The sequence below is a fragment of the Ochotona curzoniae genome, unplaced genomic scaffold, assembly GCF_017591425.1.
Source record: "Ochotona curzoniae isolate NIBS_2020 unplaced genomic scaffold, NIBS_Ocur_1.0 contig_4516, whole genome shotgun sequence".
NCBI lineage: Eukaryota > Metazoa > Chordata > Mammalia > Lagomorpha > Ochotonidae > Ochotona > Ochotona curzoniae.
Genome location: NW_024466313.1, coordinates 667333 through 686042, shown reverse-complemented (window position 1 = coordinate 686042; position 18710 = coordinate 667333).

The following is an 18710-nucleotide window of genomic DNA, read 5'->3' as shown; positions in this document are numbered from 1 at the left end:
GTGTTCCAACGGCCCCACTTCCCATCCTGCTCCCTGCTTGTGGCCTGGAAAAGCAGACAAGAATGGCCCAGGGCGTTGGACCCCTGCACACACGTGGGAGACATGGAAGAAGCTCCTGGCTCCTGGCTTCAGATCAGAGCTCATATTTGCTTGTTGCAGCTACTTGGGGAGTTAGCCAGCGGATGGAAAATCCTTTCTCACGTTAATGTCTGGAGGCAGCCTGACAGGAGGCAGTGCCAGGACCTGAGAGTTGCACTGTGGAATCACTCACCATGTCACTTGTGTACACAGGAGTGAGAGACACCTGCTACTTACAGGTGCATACGTGTGCAGATGGATTCTTGACTCTAGGTTCTTGCTGCAGGTCCCCCTGGGCCCAGTGGCTGTCCCTGCCTTCTGCTGCCTGCCTTCCTTTGTCTTCTGACAGCAGGCAACTGAGCTGGCCACCAGGTGTACCTGGCAGGGTGACCTCAAACTGCTTGTTTTCTGAAAAGCAGAGCACAAGAGATTTTTTTCATCTGCTGGTTTGATCCCCAGATGACCCGCAGCAGCCAGGACTGGTCCAGGCCAAATGCAGGAGCCAGAAATTCCATCCAGTTCTGTTTCCCACATGAGTGGCAGTGGCCCAGCCTTCTTGAAGGGTCTGGGCCAGTGTGCTCTGGCTTGCATTGGCTGGTTGGTTTCCTGTTGACCATGTCAGGGCACCGTAACACTGAGACACCCTGAGGAACCTGCTGTGTTGGAACACTGGCTGCGTTGTGTAGTGCAGGTCAGTTGCCCCAGCTGACACTGCACCTTCTCTGGAGCCTGTTGACTCAGGCATGCGAAACGTGCTGGCTGTTGGCAGGCTCAGCTTGGGGTTCAATGCCGTGCTGGCTGGGACCCTGCGGAGACCATCCTGGAATGGAGACCTCTGGGCCTGTGGAGCAGGAGGACCAGTGGGTGAGGAATGGGACCCCTCCCCTTCTCCTGGCACCTCTGGGGCCTATCTGCACAGTGCCAGCATCCCCAGCCTGCTGCGTCGCATGGCCCCAGCGACAGGGCACCTGCGCACAGCCTGGCCCTCTTGCATAGCCTGCCGACCCTGGGCTGCCCACAGAAGACCTGCTGCTTCAGGTGGGCCGGGGCGCATGCTGCGTGCAGGAGACGCAGGTTCCCTGAAGTGGAAGGTAAGAAAATCTTCCTCACTGAGAAGATGTGAGTCTAAAAAATAATAAACAAGCAAAAAACACACAGCGATGTGAGTCTAACAAAAACCGCTCTTCAGCTGTGAAGACAATGACCTAAAAAGCCCAATGAATTGGATTCTAAGGCTGCGATCTGCCTCGTCCATTAGCTATGACTTAATGCACCCACGCACCAAGCTCTAAGATGACCACTGTCTCTTGCACGTTGGGGTGGTGCACTGCTGCTGTGGCTCGGCCATGTGACTGGGGCTGGCTGCACAGTGAACCTGCCTTGGTGTGAGTCTTAGGAAGTAGCTGGTCAGCCGCAGCCTGCCACACTCATGTCCGCCTGAGCACCGGTTCACATCCCGGCGGCTCCACTTCCCATCCACTCCCTGCTAACAGCCTAGGAAGGCATTGGAGGATGGCCCAAGTACCACAAGGGAGACCCAGAAGAGGCTCTTGACAGCCTGAGACAACCCTGCCATTGACAGCCATCTGAGGAGTGAACCAGCGGATAGAAGATTCTCTTTCGAGCCAGGTGCGATAACCTAATGGCTAAAGTCCTCGCTGTGCATGCAGTGGGATCCCATATGGGCACTGGTTCATATTCCAGATGCTCCACTTCCCTTCCAGCTCTCTGCTTGTGGCCTGGGAAGGCAGTGGAGAACGGCCCAACGCCTTGGGACCCTACAGCCGCGTGGGAGACCTGGAAGAAGTTCCTGGCTTCAGATGGGCTTGGCTTCGGCTGTTGTGGCCAATTGGGGAGTGAACCAGTGAATAGAATATCTTTCTCTGTTTTTCCTTCTCTGTAAATCTGGCTTTCCAATAAAAATAAATAAATCATTTTTTAAAATTCTCTTTCTCGCGGGCCCGGCGCGGTGGCGCAAGTGGTTAAGTCCTCGCCTTGCATGCCCGGGATCCCATATGGGCGCCGGTTCTAATCCCGGCAGCCCCGCTTCCCTTCCAGCTCCCTGCCTGTGGCCTGGGAAGGCAGTTGAGGATGGCCCAAAGCTTTGGGACCCTGCACCCGCGTGGGAGACCCGGAAGAGGCTCCTGGCTTCGGATCGGCATAGTATCGACCCGTTGCGGCTCACTTGGGGAGTGAATCATCGGATGGAAGATCTTCCTCTCTGTATCTCCTCTCTGTATATCCGCCTTTCCAATAAAAAATAATAATAAAAATAAATCTTTAAAAAAAAAAAAAATTCTCTTTCTCGGGCCTGGCGGCGTGGCCTAGTGGCTAAAGTCCTCGCCTTGAACACACTGGGATCCCATATGGGTGCCGGTTCTAATCCCGGCAGCTCCACTTCCCATCCAGCTCGCTGCTTGTGGCCTTGGAAAGCAGTCCAGGACGGCCCAAAGCCTTGGGACCCTGCACCCGTGTGGGAGACCCAGAAGAAGTTCCTGGCTCCTGGCTTCAGAACGGCATAGCATCGGCCATTGTGCTCACTTGGGGAGTGAATCATCGGATGGAAGAACTTCCTCTCTGTCTCTCCTCCTCTTTGTATATCTGACTTTCCAATAAATAAATAAATCTTTAAAAGAAAATTCTCTTTCTCTCTCTGACTTCTAGATAAAATCTTATCGAAAAATACCATCACAGTGATTGCAGCAGAACCACAGGGAACAGAAGCAGGTGTCTGCCCTGTCCAGCCTCTGTACTGGGTTTGTGATGGCCCTGTCTGGACGCATCGTGGGCCTGGGGGCCGTGAGACATTGGGACCATGGGTGCAGTTAATTTGCCAGTCTGCTCTGGGCCCACAGTTGGCACGCCTCTCACACATGCAGGGCATGCTGGCTCCAGGCCAAGGGGAGCCGGTTCCACCCAGTCACAGCAGCAGCACAGCTTCTTGTCAGATAAAGGACAAGCTGTCTGCACGCGTCTGCACTGCATGTCTGGCAGGCATGGCGGGACAGCGAGAAGTCTGCAGCAAACACGCTCCGGGAAGAGACGGCACACCGTGGTAGCCCGTTTCTTGGTACCATAGTGAGATACCTGAGGTGGACACTTAGACAGACATGTGGTCTGTTTTGTGTTCGTGTCCAGAGGCCGGAAGTCCCACCAGGGTGCTGCCTCTGCCCCCTGGCCCTGGGTCTGCCTCAGCTGCTGGGTGGGGCATGTGAAGGTGCAATCCCAGGAGAGAAAGCAGAGAAAGGGGGTCCCGGTGTGCCCAGGAGAGTGGCCCCTCCGCTGACCTAACCCCTCCTACAACGTCACACCATCTCAGTACTGCCCTGCTTCTCTCCCAGCTTGTACAGATGCACCTGTGAGGCAGCAGAAGACGGGGCTCAGTACTTGGGTCCCTGGCAGCCACGTGGGAGACTGGATGGAATTCCAGGCTCCTGATTGGTGGGTTTGCCCCTGCTGGCTGTCGCACATGTTTGGGGAGCAAGTCAGGAGATGGAAGATCTCTCCCGAAGTGTTCTCTCAAAAGGGGCTGAGTTCACCGTCCCTCTTGCCCTGTCTGCTGCTCCCCTCTCGTTTGTATATATATTTTTTTCAAAAAGGCTTGTTTCTATTTGAAAGGGAGAGGTACAGAGAAAGGACACAGAGATCTTCCATCTGCCGGTTCACTCCCTGCATGGCCGTCACAGCCAGAGGCATGGCGGGCTGAAGCCAGGAACCTCTTCTTGGTCTCATACTTGGGTACAGGGGCCCAAGCACTTGAGCCATCCTTTGCTGCCTTCCTGGGTTATTGGCAGAGAGCTGGATTGGAAATGGAGAAGCAAGGAGTTGGACTGGTACTAATATGGGATGCTGGTGCCACAGACCAGTGGTCAGCTTGCTGTGCCATGGTGTTGGGTCAGTGTGCCGTGTCAGAGTGCCAGATTAGCTTGCTGTGCCATGGTATCTGCGTTGGCACGTCTCCTCTTGTGCCCTGTGAACAGTGCTCTTCACCTCTAGTCCTTGCCGGACGTCACACCTGCTGGTGCCCTAATCATGGACTTGCCAGGCTGCAGCCCTGTGGGCTGCGACAGTTCTAGTGGTCCTAAATCGCCCAGCAGCAGCGCAAAAACGGACCCAGATATGGAAGTGACCACAGCAGCTAGAGCTGAGCTTATCAGAAGTCAGGAGCCAGGAGCTTCTTCGGGTCTCCCATGCTAGTGCAGGGTCCCAAGGCTTTGGGCTGTCCTCAACTGCTTTCCCAGGCGACAGGCAAGGAGCTGGATGGGAAGTGCAACATCTGGGGAACGAGCGGGTGGCTATATGGATCCTGGGGCTTGCAAGGCGAGGATTTAGGCACTGAACCATCCCTCCAGGCCCTCTTTTGGACTTTGCTGAATGTTGCAGTCTCTCGGAAGCTTTCTAACAGCTTCTGTGTTACATGCCTTCCTATTATGGCCCACGTGTCTAGAGAAGGGACCCAGGATCATTCGAAGGTCACAGGTCATGCTAATATACAGCCAAGCCATCTTGTTAGACACCTAGGGCCCCGGCAACCTGTGTGTCAGCGCCCCCTGTAGGCGAGCCTGAAAGCCACTACAGGGCTCTAGGGCTTCTATTGCATCTTGGGGGGGCTCCTGTTGGGTAGGAGTTGGGGGCTGGCATTCTGCCTCTCTACAAGCCCCTGGGTGCTGGTGGGAGGGCTGTCCTGGGGCACCCAGGAGCAGGAGTCCTCAGCCAGATACTTAGCGACTCTTAGTAAAGTCCCCGCCGTGCTGGGTGCACACTCGGTAGAGATGCAAATGAAGGCGGCTTGAGATTGCCTTAGGGCCACACCTCATACGTGGGGTTAAAAAAAAGGAGCAGTGTGACTTTCTGTTTCTGCACGGTCCCTCCAAGGGCTTGAAGCAGCAGGCTCTAGTAACTGCAGGCCACGCAGCAGGAAAGTCATCGGCGGCGGCTGGAAGGAATTCTCACGTTTGCTCCTGCAGTCGCCTGCAGCTGTGAAATAGCCGGGATGGAAGAGCAGCTCTCTTCATGCCATCCCAGCCGCGCAGTTTGACGACAGGACTCTTAAGTCACATTTCCCCTCACTTAAAAGTGGTTTTGCAAATGCAGAGTCCTCTGGGAAGCCAGGGGTGTTAAAAGGGTGCAAACCATGCACGTCGTATATTAACCGGTGTGTTCACTTGGCCTGGACGGTGAGAACTGGCCACAAGGGGGCGGTCTTGGCCAACAGAGATTCTTCTGGGGCAGGAGCGCCTGAAGCTTATCGCTTGTCTTCCAAAAATACACACCTGTGTGTTTTTTTCTACAAAGACCCTTAAGCGATGAAAAAGATAACACCCAAAACCTTCACAGGCCTTTAAAATGTATGATTTTTTAGAATGTTTTTAAAAAAGATGTAGTTTATTTAAAAGACTTAGAAAAAGATCTTCCATCTGTTGGCTTACTCCCCAAATGGCTGTGATGGCCAGAGCTGGGGTTGGTCCAAAGCCAGGAGCCAGGAGCCTCTTCCGTGTCTCCCATGTGGGTGCAGGGTCCTAAGGCTTTGGGCCATCCTCGACTGCTTTCCCAGGCCACAGGCAGGGAGCCGGATGGGAAGTGGGGCTGCCGGGATTAGAACCAGGGCTCATGTGTGGGGCTGGCTTCCCAGGAGGCTTGCCAGCTATACCACCGAGCTGGTCCCTTTCTAAGATATTTCTAAGGACTGGATTTTTCCCTTTTGCTGCTTTTGTGAGATGCTGGCCAGTGGGTGCTGTGGGCCAAAGCTGCTGTCCTTGGTTTGGGGGCCACGTGCGCCTTGAAGAGTGGGTAGAATGTGAGAAAGCAGCTATTCTGTGTGAGTAGTGACACATGGCTGTGATGGCAGTGCCGAGGACAGGCAGGGGCCACCCAGGTCTTGGGGGGAACCAAGAGCGTGATACACGTAGCTGCCTTGGCCTTGGTTCATAGGCCACCGTGTGCTGCAGGGGGAAGTGTGGGAAAGACAGCGTGGGCTCACTTTCCCCACAAGGGGGACAAAGCCCTCAGCTGAGTGGGCTACCTGGTCCTCAGCTTCTGAAACCACTGGTGCAAGGGGACAGCTGGGAGGCCAGGCTCACCAAAGATGGCCACTCTGTGCACCAAAGCTGGCACAAGCCCACTGGTCAGCCCACCCTTTCCTTGAGGCCATAGGCCATGTGGAGCTGCTTCAGCCTCCAGCTACAGTTAGGAACAGGCCAGAGAGGCCTGGTGGATGACCCAGGCCTGCCTTCCTGACTGACGTCTGAACCCTGCTGGCCCACCCAGGCACTCCCTTCTACGGTTGTGGAGTCCAGTGTGGGGCTGCCCAGCCTCCCTTGCAGCTAGCAACGGGCGCTATCTTGGATGATGCCATTGCCAGTTTTTCTTCCTGCAGCCTTGTAAATGAGGATGATGGGCTACCACCTTCTCTCCCGGGTTGGTCACAAGTTGCTGCACAGGCAGTGCAGCTGAAGCTGCAGGGGTCAGAGCTGGGACTCGCTGCAAGCGACAGCTTTCCCCGCTGTGCCACTGAGCCTGCCCCATGTCCTCCTCTTTAAGAGGTGTTTGCTGGTCTGCCTCTCGATTCTGAATCTCCCGCCTGGCTGATCCAGGTGTGGGGTGCTGCGGTCTCGGATTTTGCTGCTGCCTTCCCTTCTGCCCTTGGGTGAGCAGAGACAGAGCTTTCAAAGGCCAGGCCCTTGGGCCATCAGGGAGAGAGAGGAGCTGTGCACAGACGCCTGGCTGGGAGGTGGGTGGGAGTGTGGCGGTGCAGATGGAGGGAGCAGGCCTGGACCAATGTCCCCCACTGCCTATCAGTGGGTCCTGGCAAGTTCCCCGTGACTCAGCCCCACTGAGTTCTGTTTTCTGCCACCAACTAAGTGAGGGCTCAGGGCAGAAGTCAGAACTGCGACTGAGGACAGAGGCCTGTTTGCCAACGCCTGCCATTAGCACCAGAGGTCTGGGTCCTTTGTCCAGGCACTCGACATTGGCGCTGGGCCACGCGAGATCCTGGCTACGGGCAGGTTCAGGAAAGGTGCAGGTGCATCAATACCAGCCCATCCCTTCTTCCCTGGCAGCCCAAGGGCCGTGTCGGGAGGGCATGAGTCTCGGTGTTCTCACAGAGCTGGAGTGCGCAGGACCCAAGTGTGGGCGGCAGTCACTGATGGTATTATTTTTCCCTCTCTCTTTTCTTGTGAAAAAGATTATTTGAGAGATCTCCCATGCACTGATCTTCTCTTACAGGGGACCGGGCTGGTGCAGCTGGCAGTCTGGGGCTCTGTCTGGGCCTCCTGGGAGGGTGCCAGGAGCCCATCCTTGGTAGTCTTCCAAGGCCCCTTAGCACGGGGCTGGTTGGGAAGTGCTACAGTTGGGACTTGAACTGGCACTTGAATATGAGATGCTGGTGTTAGAGGTGACCGCTGAGCTCTCTGCGCCACCATGCTGCGCACTGGTGGTGATTTCCAAAGCGTGCCTTGCCTGCAGCTCCCTGTGTGGCCTCAGAGCGGGACTCAGGCCATGCACAGGCGGAGGTCAGGTTGGGGACATGGGCAGTGTTGAGATTTCCTGGCACCGCTGCCCCTGCCTGTGAGCAGGTGACTAGATGGAAGTAGTCCTCCTTGGCTCGGCCAGTTGCTGTTTGGAAGGACAGCGTGGGAGTGCCCTCCGGGGCGCGTCACCCTGGGCAAGCTCTGGCCACGGGCCACATGTGCAAGGCGCTGCTGTGCCCACAGGCAGCTTTCTGTGGAGTCTTATCGCTGGGAGCCCTGCTGGGCATCGTATCTCAAAGGTGAGAGTAATTTGCTGAAATCTCACTTCTCCCTCTGAAAAGAAAAGTCACCGATTAGCAAAATTGTGAACAAACAGCTTTTGAGCCCAGAGTCAGCAGCCAAGTACTTTATGCAAACAAATTACCCTGATGATGAAAGGAACACGTTCAGGGGGATGGGCGGGCCGGCCAGGAGGATCTGGGTGGAATGTTCCAGTCTCGGAGGGGATGGTCTCCTTCACGAAAGGCCCTGGGTCATGCTAGAATACAGCAGCTCTAAAGGAAAATACTGCCAGCCTTGACTTCACACAAGGGAACACCGTAAGTGAATTTAAAATCCCGACCACAAAATAATTAAAATCTGAAGCCAATCTCCAACCTAGACATTTTTCACTGCTAAGAAAACTGGGCACCCTGTTGTGGTGGAGGCTGCGAGGCGGCTGGCCTGTGGATCTGATTTGCTTTGCCCTTAACTGTGATGGAATTCTGGGGGAGGTCGAGTGGAACTCCTGGGTGCCCCCCAGCACCCACCCCTGGGCTTTGCACAGCCGAGGGAGGGGAGTGCTGCTTGTGTGACAGGGGGATTCCTCGTACAGGGCTGGCTGGGGTTGTTCTGTTCCCCACCGGCTCCCCACACAACGAGGTCCCCGAGGCAGCTTTAGCAAAAAGCTGAAGGCTTCTTCATTGTAGCAACGTGCGAGGAGCTGAGTCCTGCTGCAGGCCAAACCCGTCCCCGGCCACGCCTGACGCGGAGTCCACAGCGCTGGCCAAGGCTCCTACTGGGATCTTGCCAAGCACCCGCTCCACCATGTCAGGCTCCTGGCCCACAGGAATTAAAAGGCAGGGAGTCGTGGGCATGTCCGACTGCCCTGGGGAGCTGCCCAGTCCTCGCAGGGAAGAGGGGACTTTCTTGTGCCCCGCAGGCCCCGTCTCCTTCCCCCACGTGCCGTTGGCCCTGTCGCTGGCTGCGCATTCCCTTTGGGTCCCAGGATTGAGAAGCAGTGCCTCTGAGCGACCTCTAGGTGGTGCTGACGTTTCAGTCCCATTCGGGACACCTCGCCAGTGTGCCGCGCTTGGCTTCAGCCATGCCGCTTCCTTGTGTGGTGTGTGCATTCTGAATGCAGGGGTTGTGTGTGGTGTACATCTGACTACATGCACATCGTGTGCACGTGTGTTGTGCACGTGTTACAGGAGCGTGTTGTGTATATGTTGTGTGCACACTGTGTGTGCATATGTGGGGTGTAATGTGTAGAAGATGTACATGTGAATATGCTGTGTGTGTGTGTGTGGTACGTACTGCTGACTGTATGTTGTGTGAAGTGTGTGTGTGTGTCGTGTGTATGCACTAGGCTTTGCCATCCTCTCTGATAAGACTGACATGTGGTTCAGGGGCGTGGTATTGCTCATGCAGGAAGCCGAGGGTCTCATAGGCCCCTCGAGCCCAGTGCTGCCCCAAGCTCAGGGGACACGGCTGTTGCTGGGCCAGCTGTTGGGGGAGCCAGGAGCCAGGAGCAGCCCTTGGCTGTGGCTCCTCTGCTTGTGGCCATGGCACTTGGAGAGAGCTGTCCCTCGCTGTTGTTGCGATGCCTGTCATGATGGCTTTAGGCTGCAGGCCCTGTGGGGCCACCACCTGAGCACCTTTCCTGCCCGGTCACCCAGGAAGGCCCAGCAGCCTTCTGTGGCCCTGCTCACTGCCCACTGCCTGCTCGGATGACGAAGGCAGGGGCATCGAGGCAGCCCTGTGTTGTCCATAAGGAGCCCCCTGCCTGGCCGACTGGCCATTGTCCAATAGTCTGGTTCAGAAGAGCTGACTCTGGGGGCCAGAGGACGGGATGGGGGTAGGCTGGTGGCTAGGTCCAGGGGGACAAACTGCACAGAGAAGTTACTGGGAAGTTGGGGTACCCCCCCACAGAGGAGAGCTGCTTGCAGGATCCCACGCGGCTGGCATTCAAGAGGGGACAGCAATAAACGCAGCGGACTTGGAGACGCTCGGAGCGCCAGCGGGCAAGCCGTGCGTTCGGTGAGCAGTGCCCCAGCTCGCCGTCTCCTCTGACACTGCTCTAAGTTCTCTGTACCAGCCTCTTGTATTTCCGGATGATTTTGCTGTCACGCAGCAGGGTGATCCCTTTGGTGTTGCCTTGTCAGTGCCACGGGGCGGCTGCGGGGAACGCAGACTGACGCTTGGGGCTGCAGGGAAGGTGGTGGATCGGTCCTCCGTGCCTCGCTCCCCCCCCCCCCCCTCCGGGGCCGCAGCTCCCCTGCAAGGACAACCCTCAGCACTGCTCTGGAGAATACGGGACACAGTTGGGGTCCGGGTCTTCAAGCTGGTGATGGTGAGCAGAACCAGCGGCTGGGAGAGAGGCCTGGAGCAGGCCGGGCCTGGTGCCTCCAGTGGGAGCTTGTGCCGGCTCTCATCTTCCTGTGGGACCGGGAGGCGCCCAGCGCTGTCGCTCTAAAGCACCTGTTCTTGGCGCTTTGAGCCCACAGCCCTAGGAAGCTAATCCAGTCTGGGGAGCTTGCTTTTGTTCCTGGGAGACTTAGAGTGGCACCTTCCTCCTATCTGCTGGATTTTTTTTTAAAAAGAGATTTATTTGTTTTTTATTTGAAAGGCAGAGTTACAGAGCAAACAAACAGAGGTCTTTGCTGATTCACCCGCCAGTGGCCCAGTGGCTAGAGCTGAGCCGATCTCAAGCCAGGAGCCCTTTCTGGGACTCCCACACAGGTGCAGAGTCCCAAGGACTTGGGCCATTCTCTGCTGCTTCCCCAGACCACACGTGGGGAGCTGGATGGGAAGTGGGGCAGTCTGGATTCCAGCTGGCACCCATCCTGGACGCCAGTGCTGGAGCTGGGAACTTAGCCGACTGCGCCACGGCGGCGCGTCCTGCCTGCTGGCTTTTGATCCGGCCGGTCAGTACCTAGGGAGCCTGTCCATCTATAGGTGCATGCGTTTGCATTTCTTTTAATTTGGGGAGGCTTTTAGCCGCTGCTGCTCCCACTGTTTCCCTTCAGCCGCTCCCCGCCGCCGCTATCCTGCTGTCTGCCTGTCACCTCTGCCTTTTCCTTCCCCATGTGACTTCTGCCATCAGAGGTCCCTCGCTAGGTCTGTCCCATCAAGCCTAGGCTTCATGCTTGTCGTTGCATAGTGTGGGCGACAGTGACAATCGTCAAGATATGTGAGCTGAACTGGCCCGTCCCCTCCCCAGTAACCACTGTCCAATAACCAGGGCCTTGGCGCTCAGCGTGGGTACTTGCGAACTGGCTGTGGCACGAGTGTTTGCACCGCAGAAACTGTGGATGCAGCAAGCTTGAGTTTGCTTTCCGTCCCACAGAGCTGCTTGACCAGCACACCCTGCTTCAAGATAGGACAAGCCTTCTTTCCTGGACAGAGATGGGGTGACACCCTGGTCCCCCCAACCCTGTGTTTTGTTGTTGTTTTTCCCACAACATGATGACACAAACGTGGATTTTCTGGTTCTGGAATACCATTCTTCAAGACAGAATAAAAGCCGCTGGGCTGAAGACAGGGAACCGAAACCGTGCGAGGTTGGCCGGCATGGACACGGGCTGGCAGCCCCTTCCTCCTTTGCTGTGAAGCTTGGGTTCACCCAGGGAATCTGGCCAAGAGAACAGAAACACCCAGACGTTGCCCGGCACTGCAGACCGCAGCTTGCATTGCCCTGCTGGCAGACGCCTGCTTGCTGTCAGGAAGCTGTGGAGCGGGCATGAGAGATGCAGCTAACGCTCAGCCTGCTCTTTGGGAAACAATTTGCCACTTGGGAAGATGCAGAAGGGTGTTGATCCCAACGGCTTGGCTCCATCTCCCAGTGAAATGTTTGCTTTGCCAACCCCAGGATGAGAGGCTGTTTTTCAAGGCAGCCTTGGTTTTGGGAGCATTCCTTGGGTTCTGAAATGTCAACGTGCCAGCCTTCAGGGCAGAGCAGTCCTCCCTATAGAGGGCTTGAGTGACAGGCCAAACACTGGCAGCCCCGACTCTTTTCAAAATATCTTGGACTGCAGGGAGAGAGGGTGAAGCCAAGCCACCCGCACATGGCAGACAACTTAATTGCTGTGGTAAACTTGTCTGACGTTTTTGGGAAAACTTTGGGTGCTATAATCACCCGTTGGACCCAGAGAAAATGAATTTCCACCCACTCACAGCATGCCTACGGCTCAGCCGCTCCATGGGGCTGCCCAAGTCCTGCCCACGGCTGTCCTTGGCCTTCCCCTTCCAGGTTCCCTGGGGCAGCCTGTGAATCCAGCACATATCAGCTGGACGGCATGTCCAGAGTCAGGGCCAGCCATCCTGAGGGGCCTCATCTGTCTTCCTGAAACATGGTGCAGGTCCAGGAGGGGGTGTTTATTGTTTTCCGTTGCTGCAACACAGTCCCAGAAGCTCAGCGCTTTGTGAAAGACCCACAGTCTCGAAGGCTCCATGTTCAAGATGTGTGGCCACGCCTGCTTGGGCTCTGGGTCTGGTAGGGGTGTCAGACAGTGCCCACGGGTGGGGAGGTCACAGGCCAGGCAGGATGCCAGAGCGCCGTGCCAGGTCTGTGACAGGATTCTCACAGGAAGACACTGGGGTCCCTGGAGAAGCACAATCCTCTCTTCTGGGTGTGGTACCCCGAGGCCGGGCCCACCCCTTCCAGCTTTCACCACCTCAGCACCTGCTGATTTCTGATTGCATAGAAACCATCATTTAGGGGAACAGGAACAAGAAGTCCAGCAGGAAACCTACAATTGCTCCTCTTAAAGGCCAGGTTAAAAATAAAACCCGGCGGGGGGTGGGGAGCGCCTTATTTACGGGAAGGGCCCAAAGCTCTGAAGGTTGGTGACCTGTCCTCCTTGGCCGTGTTTATAAACATCAGCAAACATGCCGTGGTGTGCACGGGAGCCAAGTGACCTGCGCTGGTCCCTCCAAGGGAGGAGTGTTTAGCAGCTTCCCACCCACATGGTCCTCTGCCCATTGATGACTTCGCATTTAGAGCACAGCCTCTCAGCTTCTGGTGGATGATGGTTTGCTGGGGTTTGGTGAGCATGTGCAGTCCTGGATCCCTCCTCACAGGCAGGTGGAGCGGGGCTTGCAAGGCCTGGTGCCCTGCACCCCACAGGACTCCGGTGGAGGGCACCCGCAGATGACTTGCTTTCCAAATGATTGCGATGGCCGGAGCCAAGCTGATCTGAAGCCAGGAGCTTCCTCCAGGTCTCTCGCATTGGTACAAGGTCCGAGGGCTTGAGCCATCCTCTGCTGCTTTCCCACGCCATGAGCAGAGAGCTGGATGGGAAGTGGAGCAGCTGGGACTTGAGCCAGCAGCCACATGGGATGCTGGTACGTGAAGCTGGAGGATTAGCCTGTTGAACTACCATGCTGGCATGCTCCTCTCTTTCTCCCCTTCTTCCTCTTCTCTGTTTGAGTTCAGAGGATGCTGGCATGGCAAAGACCTGTCCAGTGTGCAGCAGGATGTGGGGATTAAAGTTGGAGCTTGGGAGAGGTCCCTGAGTTCCTTTCCTGTCCTCTGGAGCTGTGTCCATGGTTGTCCTCCTGGGGAACCCCAATTCTGCAGCACAGGAGGTCTTTGGGGGACTGAAATGGACGACTGTGCCATGAGCCCTGGCATGACTACCTAACCCAGCCTGGGCCACTGTCCAGGCAAGATCGTAGGGGCCACGCTGACTGTTCTCTTCCTTGTATGCACTGCAGCAAGTGGCTCCATTCCACTCTCACAGCCAAGCCCACCTGGTATCATCGCCTGCCGTGCCAGAGTTAGCGCTGGCCCCCAGCTGTGCCCATTCAGGTTGGCAGCAGGGGTATGCAGAGAGCATGAAGCCTTGTCCCTGTGTGTACAGAGCATTAACACACAGCACGTTCACAATGCATCGGGAATGCTGGTTTCTTACGTGTGGGCATGTGAGTAGAGAGGGACGTGGGGAACCCAGGTCATAGTTGAAAGCAAGCTTCCATACTCCTGTGGAATAAAAACTAACTGTCTGCTGGGGATGAAATGAAGGAGATATTTAAAATACCTGAATGGTTGGGGTTGGTGCTGGCAGCATCCTGGTGTGGTGGGATCCTATCTGTGGTACTGGCATTGCACGTGGGCACTGATTTGGGTCCCAGCTCTTCCACTTCCAATTTAGCTCCCTGATCATGGCCTGGGAAAGCATCAGAGAACGGCCTAAGACCTCGGGTCCCTGTACCCATATGACCTGCCCTGCCCTGCTCTGCCCTGACCTCGGAGCCAGCCAGTCCTGGTGCCCACATGGGAGACATGGAGGAGGCTCCTGGCTCCTGGCTCCTGTCTTTGGGTGGGCCCAGTCTGGCCATTGTGGCTATTTGGGGAATGAACCATTGGATAGAAAACCGGTCTGTCTCTTCCTCCTTCTCTATCTCATTCTGTTACTCTGCCTTCCAAATAAAATAAAACTAAAAAAGAAAAAAGATCTGAAGGCATCAGATGGGTAGCAAGGCCAAGATTTTGGATGGGAGCTGAAACTGATGACCCTTGCAGGTAAGCCAGTGTTTGGGGACTGAAGATCTCCAGGGAGGAGGCTGAGGGAGGGAGGAGCTGCCTGGCTGCTGATGGATGGTAGAGTGGGGAGCAGACTGTCCCTGGCCTGGGAAATTCCCAGAGGCTCCTGACTGGCCTCACAACCAGTGAAGTCTGGCTTTGCCCTGTGTCAGTCCCACATGGCATCGAGAAGGCCAGGCGATCATCATGTTGATTAAGGAAAGGTGGTTTCTCATTGGACCATCACTACCTGTTTCATACAACCAAAACTAGCCTGGTTCCTAAGGAGACGAGACCACGAGAGGCCACGCAGTGAGAGAAAGAGGCAAGAACCACAGCACCAAGCATCTGAACAGTGTATGACAGCAATTAGGTGTGACACAGCCAGGAAACCTAGGTCGAGCTCTTGGTGGATACATTGAAAAGAGAAGCAGAAGAAGATTCTAGAGATATCAATCTCAAATTAAGAGTCCACGGTTTAATGTAAATTTGACATGGTTGGGGAGCAAATGAGTGGGTTGCAGCAAGGATAGTATCTGGGAGAAAGAGGGAAGGAAGGCAGGGAAGAGCAGAGACAGAAGGATGATGCTAAATTCCTCCAGACAGGAGGTGTCTTGAGCACAGCAGGTGTGTCCCCAAGCCGGCGCTGGGAAGTTCTTCCCTGGGGATTCGTTTGCCTACTTTCCTCCTTTCCCTTAGCTTTTTCCTGCGGTGCCACCACTCACAGGGGTTTGCTAAGCAGCTCTTGGTCTCCTGCCCGAGGCTGTCTCCTTCCCCACCTCTGCTTTCCTTTTTGGCAGGATGTGACGTCACCTGTGTAACTTGGTGTGTGTACTAGAATGCAAGCTCAGTGAAGGTGTGGCTGGTCTGGATCGCCACTAGGAGGGTGAGACGTAGCCTGGTGATGGGCTTGGAGGGCAGACCTCGGGAAGGGAGTGGATTGGTCAGGCCACTAGGGCATAGCCCCCATGGGTACATCCTGGCGACTTTTTTTTTTTAACTTTTTTTTTTTTGAAAGGCAGATTCACACAGAGAGGAGAGATGGAAAGAGAGAGATCTTCCATCTGCTGGTTCACTTCCCAAATGGCCACAATGGCCAGAGCTGAGCCGATCTGAAAGGAGCCTGGAGCTAGGAGCTTCTGGATCTCTCATGTGGGTGCAGGGTCCCAAGGACTTGAGCCATGCTTTGCTGCTTTCCCAGTCATCAGCAGGGGGCTGGATGGGAAGTGGAGCACCTGGGACACCAGTTGGCGCCCCTATGGAAGGCTGGCACCACAGGATTAGCCAGTTGAGTCGCCGTGCTGGCCCATGGAAACTGCTTTTCTTAAGAGAATTCAGATGAAGGTGGAAATCCAATTCCTTGTTGACCTTCGGAAAGTGAAGCCGCCATAGTGGCATTCTGTGGGGGAGTTGTTATAGGACAGTGCCCACAGCACACAAGCCCAAGAAGTGAGAAGCGTGCACCAAGGTTCTGGAAGGTGGCCCTTCTTCCCCATCAGCTGCCCTTGAGTGACCTGGACGGGAGTGACTCCAGGTGTCTGCGGGTGTCACTGACAAGGTCAGAGGTCAAGTGGCACCAGGGCTCCTGGCAGTCATAACTGACTAGTGAGCTGTGTGCTCCTGGGGCTGCAGGGGGACCTGTCATGGGGCCTGAGTTCACATTTCCTCCTTGGGTGACTTCTGACCCTTTGGTCCTTCCCTATGCAGTCCCGGGTCAGTTCCTGGGAAACCCATGGCTCGTGAGCCTGCCTTGGGCTACCCTGGCCTCAGGAGGGCTGTGGTGCCACTGTGGGTACACGTGGGACAGTAGGTGTCTGAGGTCGGGCTCTGCAGTGACCTGGCAAGAATCACCCCGTCGTGCCCTGCATGGCTCCTGGCCAGGGGCACTCCTGGTCAGGAGGGCTTATGGAGACATGCCCTCCCCAACCCCGAGTCTGTGTCCGGCTGCTTTGATCTTCCCTGCACTCTGAAGCAGAGACAGCTCCTGTCCTCTGGCTCGCGGTCACTTCGCAAATCAGCGTGCCGGACAGCGCTTGCCCTGGTAGGTGTGCTGGTGGACGTGTTGGGGCTGGGAGGGGGCGGTGTCTGCTCTCTCAGTGGAGGTGAGTATGGAAGATTTCCAGACCCTGGGGCTTTGGGTGTCACCTCTGGTCACGCAGGCACTGCCCCTGCGTCATTAGCAAGGACCCCATGTTTCTGGAAGGGGGTCTCTCAGCACCGTGGGCTCCTGGGGCAAGGCAGAGCAGGGCAGGCAGGGCAGGCTGGGACAAGGAAGGTCTAATATTTGTGCTGTTGATGGGAACCAGGTGCCTCGTTAATAGCATGGGTTCTGCAAGACACGGCGGGGTTTAGCTGGTTGTTGTCAGTACTTTTTGTCCTGTTCAAGTGGACCCACGGCAGTGGCTGTTCTGTCACGCACAGGAGCCACAGACCGCTGGTATTCACGTCTTGTGGAAAGGCTGAGCCGAGCTCCCAGCCATCTGGCACTTTGGAGTCACACAGCTCCCACTCCCGTGTCCTGGCTCAAACCACACGGCAAGGCTAACCCCAGCCTCCTCTCGACATCTCTCACCCCAGTGACCCAGTCACCAGCGTCTCCTCCTCCCCTCTGCTCGCTGCTGCCCCTGGCCATCGCTGTGCCACCTCCGCTCGCTCCAGCCACTGGTCACTGCTGTGCCACCCTCTACGAGTGTCTCAGATCCGCTGCTCTGGTGTGCACACCTGAGGGAGGGCCTGCGGCATCTGTCTGTCTGGGCTCAGCTTCCTTCACCCTGGACTGCTTCCGTGACGCCATGGCAACCAAAGAAGCCCTCACAGAGCTCGGAGGCCCCGCAGGACAGACAGGGAGGACGTGTGAGTGAAGAGTTGGTGGAGAAATGGGATTAGAAGCTCTGTTTCCGTTGGAGCACTCAGGTGATCTCGGCGTAGTTTGCTGCAGAATCTGCACTTCTGGATGGCCTCGGTGCGTCTAGCCCGAGGCTTGTAGCTGCTGTCTGCAACACAGACAGCTCACTAGCAAATGGACACAATCCACCAGGAAATAGCATGGCTCCTTTCCATTTATTTGTTTAAGATTTATTTTTATCAGAAAGGCAAATTTATATAGAGAAGGAGAGATGGAGAAAGATCTTCTCAGATGGCCACAGCAGCCAGAGCCGAGCTGATCTGAAGTCAGGAGCCAAGAGCGTCGTCTGGGTCTCCCACGTGGTGCAGGGTCCCAAGGCTTTGGGCTGTCCTCCACTGCTTTCCCAGGCCACAAGCAGGGAGCTGGAAGGGAAGTGGGGCTGCCGGGACGCGAACCGGCGTCTAAGCATTAGCCTGCTACCAGCTTCCACATGGTTTGGTTCTTAAACCAAGGTGAGTCTCTGATGGACTTGTGATGGGCTGACTGTTTTCATGGCTGCAGGACTCTGGCTCAGAGGAGGAGGAGGAGCAGGTTTGGAGGGGGCTTTGGGCTTGGGAGCAAGGGTTGAGTGTGGTGTGTCATATGGGTCAACAAGCACTGGGGACACGTCCCCTAGCCCTGGAGACATCAGTCAGCAAGTAGGCTCAGGACATGTGTGAAGACTGACACATAGCAATGTTGTGCCCATTGCCCTGTGTGTGCCCACTGCCCTTGCAGTGCTGGAACCCCCGCCTGGCCCGTTCCCATCGCTCCTCGCCTGTCTTCCTCATGTCCCTAACATCTCACTTAGGAAGATGAACATATTGATTGCTGCCAAAGGGCATCTTTTGAAAAGGCACATTTGGTGTTGAGAGGGCCTGGGGGAAGCAGTGGGAACACACAAGCCGAGGGAGCCAGGAGGAAGGCCAGACCTCGGCAGAGCCGGCGGCCGTGATGTGTGGGCAGGGAGGCTGAAGGGAGGCCACGGGAGACAGGAGGGACCCACGTCTCCAGGCTGAAGCATCCTGATGTTTGGAGCAATGGTGTTGGCAGCTTCTTCCAGGTGTCCCAGGTGGATGTCAGGGGCCCAGTTCTTGTGCGTCCTCTGCTGCTTTCCAAGGTACACTGGCAGGGAGATGGCTTGGAAGTGGAGCAGCCAGGACTGGAACCAGGACTCATATGGGATATTGGTGGCATCGGAGGTGGAGGCTTAACGTGCTATACCATGAGAACCAAGTCTGGCCCTGACTTTAGGAAATTCCCTTTTATAGCCCAGGGCCACCCACTATGGGGAGGTGGGTGCCGCTGCTGGCTCAGGAACATGATGCGAAGACTTCACAGGTCTCCTCGGCTGGCAGTGCAGCCCCCTCGGCTGGCAGTGCAGCCCCGTGACCTGCCCACCACCTGTGGCTCTCCAGCTTCTCACTGGCCCTGCACAGCTGCTCTATCCCAACCAGCTGTCTCTACAGCGCCCTCTCCTGGTCGGCACCTGGTC